Genomic DNA, 13,684 nt, shown 5'->3' on the forward strand with positions numbered 1-13,684 from the left:
AGCCTGCCAGAGGCCCAGTGACATCGGCCAATGGAGCCCGTATCCCGCCTGAATGCTTTCATGCTTGCGTTGGTGAACTCAGGTGGCCAGAACAAAGTCCCACAGCCTGAAGCTTTAACCACATTCACTGTCACCCAGTCCTGGAGCAAAACCTCCTCTTCTTACAAGGACCCCAGTCACACTAGGTTAGGACCCACCCTGGTGACCTCACTTTTACCTTATAACCTCTTTAAGGGCCCGGCTCCCCGATCTGGGAAGCTGGGGGTCAGGACTGCAGCGTGTGACTGTGGGGGACATAGACCAGCCCATCACATGGCGCGCAGCACACAGGCAGGTCCTCTACAGCCCGGGGCACGTGCAGAAGGACGCAGTGGGAAGGCTCGGCCAGGCCGGCCTACTGGAGGGCTGCAGCCGGCAGGAGGACGTCAGGGAGGGGTCCGACTCTAAGCCTCGGGCGGCCCCCGCCCCTGTCCACCCCCCAGCACTGGCCCGGCTGCGGGAAGAGGAGACCACAGAGCAGAAAAGGTGCTGCTGTTGAGTGCCGAGTGGAACCAGGGAGGCGTGGAGGTGGCCCGCGGGTGGCAACCATGCGAGGCGGCCAGGGGAGCCTCTGGGCAACTGCACTAGCCCCCCGCCCCAGCTTCTGGGAACAGAGACCTCCTTTCCCTGCAAGAAACAACCCCTCCTCCTCCGCTGCAGCCATCTCGGTGGGCCTGCGGAGCTCTCCCTACACGGGCCTTGAAGGAAGGATGGCAGGAAGGCCCCGGCGGGAGTGTCCACTTGTCCCCTGGCCAGGAATCCGCGTCCCCCGTCCAGCCTGGGCCTGGTCCTTCGGCTCCTTCTTGGCTTCTGCCCGCTACCCCTGCTCCTCCCCTGAAAACTCCTTTCCTTTTTCTCGGCTCGGGGTGGCCAGGGATCACCTGTTATTTGTCACTGGAGAGCCTCACCCGATGCCCGGGTCCTGCGATGATTACGCTGGAATTTCCTGAGGGCAGTGGGGCACGGAAGGCGCTGACGCCTGGGGCTGCGGGCCAGTGGCCAGGCTGGGAGGCGTGGGCACAGGTGGCCTGGGCCTCAGCGAGCCCTGTCACCTCCTGGACGGCCAGCACTTGGGGCAGCCCAGGACAGCCTTCCTCGTCGTGCGCGGTGCGGTGTCCCAGGAGAGAGGCCCAAACCCCACCGCGTGCGCTGCCTTCGGCGGGAAGGGCCCCGCAGTCCGCAGCAGTGTCTCCATCCGCGAGCGGATCCGGAGTGTGTACTGTCCGGGCGCACTGAGGACCCGGGGCCTTCCAGAGGATAAGCCATCATCTGAAACGGCTGAGCTGCCCAAGCCGCGAGCGGGTTACTCCGTTATCAGTGACCTTTGTGTGACGCGGCCCTTGTCCCCCTGGGTGGGGACCAGCCACTGATCTCCGGGTCCGGGCACCGAAAGGGAGCAGCTGCAGAGCCACGTGGGTGCTTCCAGGACAGAGCTGCCTGGACGGGAGTTTCAGGAGGCAGCGGAGGACCCCTCCAAACTGCCCGGACATGTACAAGGTGGCGTGTGTCAGCCCACGCTCGACGCCCTCCCTGTGGGAGCAGGAAACTGGAGGTGCCCCACGGGTCCCCAAGTGGGGTCTGGTGGGACAAACCCTGGGGTGGCCGCTGGATGGTACGGGGTCCTGCGCGGGGGAGGAGGGGGCCCACAGGGCGAGGCTGGTCTGCAGGGCCGGAGTCGGGGGAAATGCAGGGGCAGACGGGGTGAGGACCTGGGTCGATTTTTTCAGAAAGGGTCTGGACGTGAATAAAGACATTTTAAACAGGTGGGAGAGTAAATCAAAGCTAACAAAAAAGGTAACCCAAGGGCACAGAGGAGACCACCCTGCGGAGCCTCCCGTGCCCTACAGCTGGGACTTCAAAATCACAGAAATGAGCCATGGAGTGTGAAACCCAGTGGGGTCAAAATGAAGGAACCAGCCGAAAGGGGAGAAGATGAAACAGAGAACTGACCGCATGTGCGGAGGCGGTGACTTAAGCACCCGGAGGACTTTATTTCAATCCACATTAAGGCACAGTCATCTGAAGACAACTGTCCAATATGGTGGACTGTGTGTGTGTGTGTTTACATTTATATGCCGTGTGTGTGTGTAATTGTGTAAAATGCCCTTAGGAAACAGATTTTCAAGTTGGCAGATATAAATATACAGTTGAAGGAGTCAAGAAAAAGGCTTGAAATTCTGCACTGGAATTGGAAATATCGGTCAGGGTATTCTTTATTTTTAAAAATTCCTATTTCCTAAGTCAGACACAGAAGGACAAATCCTGCACCATTTCACCTGAATAAGGCTCCTAGTGTAGTTCAGTCCATAGAGACAGACAGTAACAGACAGTAGGATGGTGGGGCCTGGAGCTGGGGAGGGGGAGGGGGGATGAGTGTTTAAGGGGGACAGAGTGTCAGTTTGGGAAACGGAAAGTTCTGGAAGTGGGTGGTGTGATGGTTGCACAACAGTGGGAAGACACTTAATGCCACTGAACTGCGTACTTAAGGATGGCCAAGGCTCTGAATTTTCTATGTATTTTATTACAATAAAAATAATTGAAAAAATATGAATGTCCTCATTCTGTCCACTGAAAAGCCTGGAAGCAATGACCACACCAGCAGCAATGAGCACCCCAGAACCCAAAGTGGGACCCCTGAATACCCACTACAGTCCCTCCAGGAAGGAGCCCAGGATTCCTGGAGAAAAGCCTGGCACGGGGGCTCATATAAGGTGAATGGAGAGCCTCGGGTCCTGCCTGAATGCATGGAAACGATCAAATCCTGCCGCATCGTTGCAAAATGACGCACTGGCGAACTTGGTCCAAGATTTGACCCCTTGGGCACTGGTCGGGATGGTAAGTGCAATGAGCTGAAATGCATCTCAGCCCGCACACCTGGTGTGACCCCATGAGTCCTGCTGTGACAAAACCGACTCCCTCCCCTCAGTGTGGGTGGGGGTCTGTGACTAGCTTCTGACCTGCAGGCGAGGGCAAAGGTGCAGGGTTTTCAGAAGTGACGGGTCCTTTGAGTTAGTCAAGGGCAGCTTCTCCGGGTGGGTCTGACCTGATCAGGAAGGCCCTTTCTAAGAAGGTGGGGGCCTTCCCTGGAGTTAGAGGCTCAAGGGCGCAGACATGGGAGTGAACCCTGCTACGACCTGAGTGGGGCCTTCTCCAGCCTAGCCTCTGGATAAGCGCACCGCCCAGCACACGCCTCGGCCCGGTGAGGCCCCAGGCAGAGGACCTGGCCCAGTCACGAGTTACGCCAGGACTGCTGACCCACAGAAATGCGAGGTCATAACGGCGTGTGATTTAAAACCTTTAAGCTTCTGGTGACTGTCACTCAGCGATAAAAACTACTACATGCGTGAAATGTATTTAAATATGTTCAAACTCATGAGTTCATAGGATATATATGCATGTATGTATCTATATGTGTCTGTATATATATAATAATCAGTATCTCTGGACCTTTTCTGCCTTCCCTGTTTCAAATATGTGATGTGGGGAAATGTATCTTTATAGAAGAATTCTTACAAATAGTTGCTGAAGAAACGCTGGGCTTAGAAAACGGCCACTTTGCAGCCCCTGATGAAATAATGGATCCAGGCTTTCGATACTCAGGCTGGGGAGATTTTATCCCCCAGAGCACAGTTGGCAGTGCCTGGAGACAGTTTTGATCGAGGTGGAGGGGGTACCACTGGCATTTGGCGGGGCGGGGGTACTGATGGACGTCAAGGGAACAGCAAAGATGTGTCTGTGGTGGGCTGACCCTTCCTGCCCCTGCCCCCTGTTGTTCATGCCTTCATGCAACCCCACCACCTCACCTGAAGGGGACCCACGCCTTCTTCTTACAGAGAATGGCTAAGGGGCGGGGTGTTACTCCTGGGACCGGGCCTCACCACTGATCCCTCCTGCTGGCCTTGCAGAAGCACCATGTGGGAACAGCCTGTGGCGGGGCCCATGTGACGGGGACCCTGTGTGCCCAGAGGAGGTGAGGACCTCCTTCTATAACCATGGAGAAGTGAACTCTGCTCACCTGAGCGAGCTTGGAGGCGCACCCTCCCCAGTCGGATCTTCAGATGAGAGTGCAGAACCCACACCCAGGTCGAGCTGAGCCACAGCACCTGTGAGAGAATAACAACTGTGTGTTCTTTTAAGTCTGTGGTGATTTGTTTCAGCACAGAAAATGCACACACTGGCCCCAAAGGCCAACACTGCCAAGGCTGAGCAGCTGATCTCAATTATTTTTTTCTGTAAAGGGCCAGGTAGTAAATATTTTTGGCTTTTCTATCATCACACAACAAATGACTATGGACTTAGCAGCCGAAACCATACCCATCGACCAGCTTGTGGTTCGGAAGGACTGAGGTTCGGTTGGGTTCTGCCAGGTTCTCTGCTTAGGGCCTCATAGGCTGAGCTCAAGGAGGGCTCCCTCCTGCTGGCTGTGGGGGTGAATCCACCTCAGGGCACATCCCAGTGGTTGGCAGAGTTGTTCCTTGTGGCTGCAGGACTGAGGTCCCGTTTTCTGACCGAGTGTCAGCCAGGGGCCCTTTCAGCTTCTTCCATGGAGCCCCCTCTGTCTCAGCCGTGGAGAAACCTCCTTCCCGTCAACCTCTTGCTTTGACTTTCTCCGAATTCCCCTCTGATACCAGCTGACACACATGGGATTAAATTGGGCCCACTTGGGTCATCTCTCTATTTTAAAGTCAAATGATAAGCACCCTTAATTACATCCTCAAAAGTCCTTTTTGCCAGTAGCATTACACAAGCACGGGAGGGATCTCTTATGTTATTCACAGTTCCTGGAATTAGGGCAGAAAATCTGGCCAGGAGTGGGATTCCTTAGAATCTAGCCCACCATAGCCAACGTAACATGAAAGAAGCCATGGACAGTCTGTGAACAAAGGGTCGTGGCTGTGTTTCAGTAAAACTTTATTTACAAAAACAGATGGCAGACTGGATTCCACCTGTGGCTACCGTTGTTTGCCATCCCCAGTCTAGCAAAGGTCACCAGTGGCTGCTAAGACCATGGGAACAGCTGACGGGGAGATGGACGGAGCTCTGGCTCACCACACGCCGCCCCCCGATCAGTTTCACAGAGGAGACATGCCGGCCGCCGCACGCCTCCAGCGCTGGTGTAGCAGGATGTACCATTGCTACCTTCGAAGTGGCCTTGCCCGAAGATTTGACCTCAAACGGATCAGGGCTAACAAGAAATACAGAGCGTGGAAAAACACTACGGTGTGATCCATGAAATCCAGAATATTGGAAATTCCCTAAAACAGACGGCCTTGCTCCTTCACAAATAGCTGCAAGAAGTAAGGAGGGGATACTTCTGGATGAAAGGGGGGCTTTGGAGACACGGCAATAATGCCTGTGTGAGTTCTGTGTGGATTTTGACTTGAAGAAATCACCTGTGAAATCCATTTATGAGACTATTGGGAAAATTTGGACTTGTCTGCAGATTTGATGATATGAAAGAGTTATCGATGTATTTTTAAGTGTGATGACGCTATGGGGCCTTTTTTAGAAGAGTTCTTACCTTTCAGAGACATGAGAAGGGATGGGGCCCACAGACATTGAAGGATGAAGTGTTTATGGGTGAAATAATAGGGTGTCTGAGGTTTGCTTAAAAGTATCTGGAGAGTGAGGTAGGTGGGCGCCAAAGACACAAGACTGGCCGTTGGTGGTCATTGTCAGATCCGGGCAAGCGTTATAATGTTCTCTATGCTTTCGTACGTGTGTGGAATTCTCCCAACAAAGGCTTCTGATTGCAGCACAAGGTTTCCTAATGGACAGGCTGGTGGGTGGTGGGGAGCTCCTCGGAGCTGTGTGGGAGCCGGGACCCCTCTTGTCAAGGGACCCCAGGGGAAGGGGCCTTGATGCGGGGGTCAAGGGACCCCATGGACTTGCTGCGGGGGCCAGGCGCCAGGCGGCGGCCAGAGCTCCCCAGACACTTGTGGTGTAGCTGAGTGTTTACGAGTGTTTATGAGCGTGTGTCTCGGGACCATCGGTAGCCGTGACATCCTTCCCCTCCGTGTGACCCTGAGGGGCACTGTCCATGTTCCCAGAGGCCCAGTGGGCCCTGAAGCTTGCCACGGGACATGGGGGCTCAGAGCAGGGCTGAGAGCGAGACCATGCCTACACCAGGGGCAGCTTGAGGGAATGAGAGCAGACCGGGCAAGCCAGGACAAGAATTGGTGAGCAGTGCTTACCGTGGGGGCCTGCGGTCAGTGTCTACCTCCCTCACTGGCCTCCACCCGAGTACCATGTAGCAGGACCTGCCTCTGCTTCCGGTGGGGTCAGAGGCGGGGTCGCCCACCGACCACATCCCGGGTTGCAGGTGGCTCCGGCATCCTCTGCTCTCCCAGGGGCTTGCCCGCACACTCAAGAGATCTTGTCAGCTCCCAGCTGGGTCCCCTTTGGTGCAGAGCCCTCACCCAGCTCAGGTTGAGAGCCTGGACTGTGGGCAGAGCTGCCGTGGCCCGTAGATGCCAAGTCCCTCATCCCCTGTCTCGTGCTGTCCCCTCCAGGGACGGGGACTTGGTATTTCCTCTACCTTGTCCCTTGCTGAGCAGGCCAGGGTCCCAGGCTGGTCAGTGGTGCTCCCAAACCTCCTGGCTGGACCTCAGGGCCCCACATCCTGCATTCCCAGCCCTGCACACTCTCTGGAGGCTCTGCCTGCTCCAGCCTCAGTCCTCTAGAGGGTCTTGGCGAGTCCTGCAGCTGTGGCTAGGCTGACCTCCGTGTTCCCCAGTGTTGGACACCTTCAGCTGATGAGGCCCAGATATCTTTACCCAACAAACTTGTGGGGGATCTGGGGCTTGAGGGGCCCCATTCCAGGTGTTGGAAGGCTTCTGGGAGAATTGCTTGTCAATGGTTACTTACATATGGACACCCCCGCCCCAGACCATCAGAATCCTTGTGCACAAGCTCCCATGCCCCACCCTCAAGATGGACTCAGCGAGAAGGAAGGAGGGAGGGAAGGAGGAAAGGAGGAAAGGGAAGAATGGCAAAATGGATGGATGGATGGATGATGGACAGATGGATGACGGATGGAGGATGGATGGATGGATGGATGGATAGATGGATGGATGATGGATGGATGGAGGATGGATGGAGGATGGATGGTTGGAGGATGGATGGATGGATGATGGATGGATGGAGGATGGAGGATGGATGGATGGATGGAGGATGGATGGAGGATGGATGAAGGATGGATGGATGGATGATGGATGGATGGATGGTTGGAGGATGGATGGATGGATGATGGATGGAGGATGGATGGATGATGGATGGATGGAGGATGGATGGTTGGAGGATGGATGGAGGATGGATGGATGATGGATGGATGGAGGATGGATGGATGGATGGATGGAGGATGGATGGAGGATGGATGGAGGATGGATGGTTGGAGGATGGATGGATGATGGATGGATGGAGGATGGATGGATGGATGGATGGATGATGGATGGATGGAGGATGGATGGATGATGGATGGATGGAGGATGGAGGATGGAGGATGGATGGATGATGGATGGAGGATGGATGGATGGATGATGGATGGATGGATGGATGGATGATGGATGGAGGATGGATGGAGGATGGATGGAAGATGGATGGATGGAGGATAGATGGATGTGTGGATGATGGATGGATGGAGGAATGGGTGAATGCATGGATGGATGGGTGAATGGCGGGATGGGTCGGTGGATGGATGAATAGATAGATGGGAAGGTGGGTAGGTGGGTGGGCGGGTGGATAGATGGAAGATGGTTGGAGGGATAGATACACACATGCATACAGAGAGTGTGGGGTGGGTGACTGATTGTTAAGGACCGACAGAGGATGGAGGAGATAACAGACATGAATACATAGGCAGACACAGCCCAGGGGTGTGGTGAATGTGCACCGGTAGGAACAGCCACTAAAGCTCCCACGACCATTCTCAGTTCTTCCCATGTGGTAACTCGTTCAATTCCCAGCAGCCCTCAGAGGGGGCCTCTGCTATTCTTCCCAGTTACAGAGGAGGAAAGTGGGATGTGGAATGGCTACCCAGCTAGCTCAGGGTCACAGGCTATGGGGTGAGGAGCCCGTACCAAGTGCTTCCAGGCACCGAGCTGAGACCCACAGAAGCACAGGGGTCACGCAGGCCCCCAGAGGTCAGATGGAGCCACAGACACGGGGATGGGGTCAGCCTGGGACAGACCCACAGTGCACAGAAGTAGCCCAACACACGTGGGAGCAGTCGGGGAGCCCAGGAGCCGGGCAGACCCACAGAGGGGCCCTCAAAATCAGGGCCCCCGGTGGGGGGCCCACACATGCAGACCATAGACCCCAGGTAGGTCAGTTCCCAGGATCCCAGGGCAGTGACTGAGCGGGTCTGTGGAGGTGCTCATTGGGGAACCTTTCCGGCCCCACGCCCCTTATCGTCTAGCTCTGCCCACACCTAGGCCAGTGGGAGGTGGCCGAGAATGACCAGGGCTTCTGGTCCCCAAGAGCCAACTGAGCTGACCAGCAGCAGGTAACAAGTCTCACCTGAAAACCTCTGAAGCTAGCAGCCCCCAGCCCCCACTCCCACCCTCCCAGGTCTAGGAACCACAGCCCTGGGCCCCTGCAGGGCGGGCGGGGTCTGAGGTCGGGCCCAGCCCTCTCCGAGGGTCGGGCCTGAGCCTCGGGGCGGGGCGGGGCGGGGGGGGGGGGTTGCGCCTGTGTTCCTGTACTTAGGTACCCTGTTTCCCAAACCTGCAGCCTCACCAGGAACCATCCCTGCTTCAGCTAATGCCACACCACTCCGTCCCGGGGCCACAGCCCTGCTGGATTTGCACTTCCTGCCTCTGTGCTGAGCATGTGAGGGTCCTCCTGCCGGGAATGCCCACCCCGCTCCCTAGGATGCCCACCAACTCCACCCCCAACTCCTTTCCCCCGGCACAGGGTAGGCCTCTCCTCCCTCCCGTGGGCAATCGGCACCCCTAGCCCAGCGTCCCTGACCCCACCTCTATCTGCGCCCCCAGGAGAGGACAAGCTGCCCTGTGGGGTGGGTCTGCTTAGATCCTGGGAGGCCCTTTCCCCAAGGTCAGGGTCAGCGTGGAGGCACTTTTCCCAGTCTAGGAGAGGGCAGCGAGGAGGGAGAGGCCCAAGGGGCGGGCATGGAAGGCTGCCCTGGAGGGGGCAGCACCCCTCCCCAGGCCAGGGACGCTCCAGGCCCTCAGCTTCAGTGCAGTGGGCACAGCCCCTGTGGTCAGAGGCAGAGAGCTAGGCCGCTGGGCCGGGTGGGGCTGGGCAGAGGGTGCCCGGCGGAGAAGCGTGCCCAGCCCCTCCCCCGTGCTGCTGGGCAAGGCTGGCTCTGGACCAGGTGCTGGCCGCATCGGGCCCCACGTGCCCTGCTTGGGGCCCAGGGCCGTGGCCCAGTGGTTGGTTAAGAGCAGAGAGGGAGGCAGCCAGCCCCCAGCCCCCAGCCTGAGCCCTGCAGGAAAACGCTGGGCAGCCCGGCCAGTGTCCACTCGTGCCCAGGGCTGGGGCAGCACCTGCGGAGGACCCTGCGTGTGACTACCCAGCAGGGCAGTGAGGGGGCTTGGGAGCCGGTGGCCACTGTGGAACAAGACTCCCTCCCCCCATGGCAGGTGTGGCTGAGACAGTGCGGGGGCAGAGGGACACGCGGCCCCAGGCGTGCGGGGTCCCCACGGGTGCTGACGTGGCTCCTGAGAGCTCCCGGAGAGAGGGAGCGTGCATGTGTGTGCATGCGCGTGTTACGTGCATGCACGTGTACGTGTGTACATGCATGTGCATGTGTGCCGGCGTGTGCACTCGCCCACGCCCGCAGGTGCGGGGAGTCACCCGCACAGCCCGCCGGGAACCTGCAGGCTCCGAGGGCCCCGCCTGGGTGTGTGACGGCAGCTTCATGACTGGGGGAAAGGGGGCCGTTTCGCCCCCCCAGGCCTGGTCCACAGGCCGCCCAAGGCCCACGCTCCCCTCTCACCTGGCGCCCACCTCTCTGCCTTCGCCCCCACCCGCACCTTTGTCCTCACAGCTCCTCCAGCCCCACCCATTGCTCTACCTCAGCCCTGACCCCGCGTCCCCAGGGCTGTGGGCTGATGGCCTTTGTACCCCGTTGGAAGGTCCTGGCTGGTCCCCAGCCTGTCCTGGGGCCCAGGTGCCGGGTGATGTCCTTGTGCATCCCCGGTTCCCTTCTCCTCTGTCCCGGCCACACAGCGACTCCACTGGTGGCCTTTGAGGCCTTGGTGTGACCCTCTGAGTGAGCGTCTGGGGTACGATCTGAGGTCAGGGAGCTAAAGCTCTTTCCCAGGTGATTGTGGGTCTCCCGGGGCCCCAGCAAGCCCTGGCCAGAGCTTGTCTGGGGAGGCGGGGGCCCCAGGGAGGAGAGCTGCTCGCAACGGGCCTCAGTTTGGGGGCTTCTGCGCAGACCAGGCCCTCGGGGTGGGGGGCCTTTTAGCCAGTAAGAGGGTCGCATCCTGGCGATTCTGTGGGGAGGGGCCCAGGATGGAGGGCCTTGAGCAGTTGGGGTCCCAGGACTGGCCTCTGGGAGAAGGGGGGGTCAGACCTCGGACCGCGCGTGGAGGGGGCCCAACACGAGGCCTGTGTACGGAAGGGGGCGCCCAAACGCCTGTCAGGGCGGCTGGCAAGGGGCTGGGCAGGAGGCAGGCGGGTGGAGCCAGGCGGCGGGAGGGAGCCCCGGGGTCCCCGGAGCAGGAGGTCAGGCCTCCTCCAGGAGCGGCCAGTGGACAGCAGGGGGAGCTTGGGACCGGCTGATCTTGGCTCTGCCGGACCACCCGGCCACCTCGGCCCGGGCCTGCCACTCTGGCCTCCCAGGCGAAGTCGCTGATGGGCCGTTCAGTCCTCTCGGGCCACTCGTGGCCCTGGGGGTGACCGCCTAGAAGGCCGAGAAAGGCCCACGAGAGGGCACCTGCAGGGAACGGATCCTAGGTGGTCCAGGGCGTAACTCAGTCACCTGTAGAAGGACAGGGGGCCTGGTCAGGGCCCTGCAGAGACCCGCTGCACTCGGGAAGAGAGGGCAGGGACCTCACAGCAGCCTCACGGGCCCCTCAAACCCAAGTGGGGACGGGAGGGGCGTGCAGCAGGCTTCCGGGTGGCCGCGAGCCCCCAGACCTGGATCGGATGGCCTCTCTGGAGCTGTGGGGGGACTGGGGTGGGAGCAGGGGACCGCTGGGCGGCCCAGCTGTGCCCTAATTCTCTGTTGTGAGTCATCATGACGTGGTGGGGTCCCCACAGAGAGACGTCCAGTCACCTCAGGCTCGGGGTCCCCTAGCCGCTGTGCCCATGTGGCAGGTGCCTCCCAGCGGCCCAGGGACCCGAGACGTGACCAAGAAGAGGACCACTGGCTACAGAGCTGTCCCTGGCAGTGACGCATCCGCACACCCTCCTGGGCCCCATCTGCACTCACAGACCATGGCCCAGGCCCTGGTGTCCGGGCCTGTGGTGCCCACCAGGCCGGGTTCAGTGTGGCCCATCCGCCAGCCAACATGCAGGGAAGCCTCGGATGCCCCCACCAACCCCCCAGGCCTGCTTGAAAGGGGCTCCCATGCATCTTGCCAGAAAGCCCGGTGGGCCCAGGGCAGCCCTGGGGAGCCTGTGGAGGGGCGGGGTTGGAGGGCTGGCAGCCGGTCCCTGAGCTCCAAGTGAGCGGCGCCATGGAGAGCAGAAATGGCCTGGACGGCAGGGATCGGGGGAGCCAGGGGCCCTTCAACCCGGGGGGATGCCCGGACCTCTGGATCCTGAGAGAGGGGACCCTGCCCGGAAGGCCCTCCCAGAGAATACACCAGCCCCCCACCTGGAGAGCCTGGACAGCCCCCCTCACAGGCGGAGAGCCTGCATAGCCTTCCATCCCACCCTCGAGAGCCTGGACTGGGCCCCTCGCACGGGGCCCTAGAGGGCAGGGCTCAGGTCCTGGCACCCACAGGGACTTCTGGGAAGCTGCGGTGCTCCCTGACCCCCAGGAACCCCCTGGGCAGGAAGTGGTCACATTCGCACAACCTCACATCCTGATACGAGGTGGGGGACAATGGAGCCAGCCCCAGCCAGAGTCTGACAGGGAAGGGGCGCTGGAGCCAGGGGCCCTTCCCCCGGGGCTTTCATAGAACCGAGGTGGCGAGGTAGTCAGCCAGCCCCCGGCGGGGGTCATGGCAGGGGGACAGGGGTCTGCAGCCACCAGAGGTGGCATTCCCCTCTGCCCGCCCCTGCTCCCCACTCTGGCCTGGGACCCTGGGACCCTGCCCCAAGCTGATGTGGACTGTCTCGCAGCCAGGATGCCCCCACCCTTCCTGGCCGGGCAGCCGGCGGGTGGGCTGCAGGGCCGCCTGGGCAGGATCCGCCAGGCGCGGTGGAGGGGTCTGGAATGTGCGCTCCGCCGTTGGCAGCCTGTCCGGGACACGCACTGTGTAGGGAAGGCTTTGATCGCCGGCTCCCAAACCGAGGGTCCCCAGTCTCCCCTCTACATGTGCGACCCCGCCCCGGGTCGCTCCCCAGCCCTGCCCCCACTTGCCGCTAGTGCCAGCAATCCCGGGGTTTGCGTTGGCTTTCAGCCAAACCCCGGAATGTGCCTCCTGGCTACACGGCAGCTGTTCCTGGAACTGGGGTGACAAAGCGCAGACTGTCTTGGAGACGTGGGCGGACAGGGTTCAGCCTGCCCAGAGCCACGCATGAATAGGGCACAGAGACGCCGGGGCGAGGATGGATGGGGTCGCAGAGGCCCAGACACCCGTGAATGGGCACCGGGAGTCCAAAGACGCAGTGGAACTTGGAACTGGCCACGGGGGGCCCGAGACCTGGGACGCGGGCCTACGTGAGGTGTGGGATGTAAACCACCAAGGGTCTCTACTGCTAAGATCCCCAATGAATGGAGAACAGAGCACCCCAAAACTCAGACTCAAGGGCACACATGACTCAGGCACTCAGGAGTGGGGTGCAGGCTGCAAGGCCCAGAAAACCACGTGAGCGCTGACATTCACAGCCAAAGGGCATCCCGGGGACTTGGAAGCGGGGGCACGAGGCATCGGCTATCCATCGTCACAGGTGTGCAAGGACCCAGAGCCTTCCACGAACGGGGTTCACATCCTTCAGAGGCTCCAGGGATCGGGGAGACTTCAGACGCCCAAGGAAGGGGTCTAGGACCCTTGGACGCTTGCCTGCCTGGAGCCCCACGTGAGCCCAGTGGAGACGCCGGGGCGAGGACGGAGAGACTCACAGAGGCCCAGACACCCATGAACGGGCACCGCGCATCCAAAGATGCAGTGGAACTGGGAACCGGCCACCAGGGGCCCGAGACCTGCGATGTGGGCCTACGTGAGAGGCAGGCGGTGGGGTTCAGGCAGCTCAAGACCGTGATGAATGGGATTCAGGCAACTAGAGAAGAGAACGTGGGAACCGGAGGGTGCCCGTAGCCCGACACTCTGAAGGGTGGGGTACGCCGATGCCTGGAGGATGGGGCGTGGACCGCACAGAGGCCCTGGAAACGGGGGCAGGGTACCCGTCAGGTTGACAGCTGGAGTCCTTGTTACCGTGGTGACCAGAGGAGTGGGGTACAGGCTGCCCAGATACTCAGAAAACCGTGGACCAGGACCTTACAACGGAGCCACGGGTTCCTGGGGCCTGAGGCTTTACGGGGAAAGGGTACAGACTGCAGCTAGAC

This window comes from Lagenorhynchus albirostris, chromosome 9, assembly GCF_949774975.1.
Source record: "Lagenorhynchus albirostris chromosome 9, mLagAlb1.1, whole genome shotgun sequence".
Classification (NCBI taxonomy): Eukaryota; Metazoa; Chordata; class Mammalia; order Artiodactyla; family Delphinidae; genus Lagenorhynchus; species Lagenorhynchus albirostris.